Raw genomic sequence first — 2,400 nt, forward strand, 5'->3', positions numbered from 1 at the left:
GGTTTGATCTAGGGGGGGATATGCAAAGGCTAGGTATGATTAAATAAGATATGCAAGGATTAAAGATGCAACTAGGTGAAGACTATGCAAGGATCTAAAAGGGGATGGGAAACTAGAATGATGTGACTATGTGAGGACCTAAAAGATCAGAACTTCAAAAGCGATGCCCCAAGAGATTTGAAATGATTATTTTGAGAACACAAGTTCAACATTTCAAGGACAAAGTTGTTTTGCAAGGTTTTAGTTTCAAGTGTAGTGTTGATTATGAAATGTTCTTGTTTGTTTGTGAACACACTCAGAAAACATGGCAGAGAAAATGTTTGTTTGATTTTGCAATAAAACACATTCAAGCACAATCCTAAGGCTAGCCAGGACAATAGTTGTTGAATCTCACTTGGGGGGTTACCCCGAGCTACGTAATTCAAAGCGGATACTTAGATGCTTGACCCCACTAGCTCCACCCTTGGCACTCACTTCTCTAGGGCATCCAAGCATCGATCCCCATGAAAACTCCCTATGGCGAACTTTGTATCTCTACTAAGAATCGTAAGAATGTGAGCCGCTTCAGAGATTCGACCTCCTACGTCAACAACTAGAAGGTTTTTGGCTTCTAACACAAAAGGTGTCTAGTAAGGTCATCCATTCGAGTGGCCATACATGTAGCGGCGTATGCTCCATTAAGGAAGGCTCCCAGCCTATAGAGGTTGTGCTCTATAGGGTTTATGGGGAGACATGCCATCGGTATAAACTAATCAGCACTTGTTGCTTGCAACTTTCATCACAAACACATTTATTTATAGTGGTTCAGAAGAGCTTGGCTTTATCCCATTACCACTTGGGTCATTCCCTCTCACCGAGCCTTAAGGGCTTCTCGGGAGGCAAGCCCTCTAAAAGGTAAAACAAAAAGAGCCTATTGCTCAAAACATGGAAGACACTGGTTAATTTTAAAGCACTAATTCGAAATGTGATCTAATCTAAAAATCAAACAATCTGTTTCAAATCAACATTTCTTTGACATGTGTCCTGCATCAAATGACATTAGTAGTTTCAAGAGATTATCTTCAATGCACGAGATTGGATGCCATAAGAGTGAACCTGCACAAGCACACAAAGCAACAAAGATTAGTTCACAAAAAGAAATCAAAACACACTGACACAAAAATAAACATTAGTCTAATTAATTAAAAAAAATAATACTTTAATTAACAAATTAAAAATCTAATTATAAAAAACTAAATTCAAAAAACTAAATTCAAAAATTTAAATTTAAAAATCTAAAATCTAAAATCTAACTAAAAAAATAATATAAAATCTAAAATCTAACTTAAAAAAAAACCATAATCCAATTTAAAAATCTAAACTTTAAAGTCTAACTTAAAAAACAAAATCTAATTGAAAACAAATCTAAACTCTAAAATCTAAATTAAAAAAAACTAAAATCTAATTTAAAAAATCTATAAACTAAAATCTATTTTAAAAAAAGCTAACTAAAAAGTAAATCTTATTTAAAAAAACTAAAGTCACATTCTAACTAAAAATAAAACTACTTTTAAAGAACAAAAATAAAAAACAAAAACTTTTTCTAAAAATCATTACGCCACTACTTTTAGAAAGAAATGCAACACATGGAGACTATTTTCAGATTTTTAATGCAAATAAGATTAGACATAAACAAGACATGTGAAGTGTTGCAAAAAAAAATTTACAAGTGTTGTTGTTGTTTGAAAGTGCAGATTTTTTTTAATGCAAAATATGGCCACACAAACAAGATTTTAAATTGTTTTCATTTCTGTTTTAAATCTATCCAAGCATGGTAGAAAGAAAGGCATTAAATTTTTTTTAAATCAGAAAATATGTGAGCCAACAATAAGATATTTTAATCAGCAATATGTGAGCCAAAATAAGGCTTTAAAACTATTTTCTAAACCTGTCCAAAATCTGCACAAAATGTGACAAAGGCTAGGCATTTTGAGCTTGTCTTAAATCTGAAAACAAGTGGTGAATATAGTTGTCCAAAACCATATTAAAAATTTCCAAAAACATGTTCAATATAGCTACCCAAAACCATATCAAAACTTGCCAAAAACATATTCAATATAGCTGTCCAAAACCATATCAAAGCCTATCAAAATGTGATCAAATAAATGTTCATAAAGCCATATTAAATCTGCAACATTATAGTCATATAATGCTCAATGTGAGAGTGGACAAAGGTGTCCCACTGGGTGTGCCAATTGTAGATGGAGGAAATGGATTGAACATAGGATTCAATCTTCCAACATCCAACAATGAAGTTTTTCCTGCAAATCACACACATGCAAATTGAATTCTTAACTAGAAACACACATGCATGTTATCAAATTCTACTCCATTGCACTCCTTAAACCAAGATCTTATGTA

Source organism: Cryptomeria japonica, chromosome 5 (genome assembly GCF_030272615.1).
Source record: "Cryptomeria japonica chromosome 5, Sugi_1.0, whole genome shotgun sequence".
NCBI lineage: Eukaryota > Viridiplantae > Streptophyta > Pinopsida > Cupressales > Cupressaceae > Cryptomeria > Cryptomeria japonica.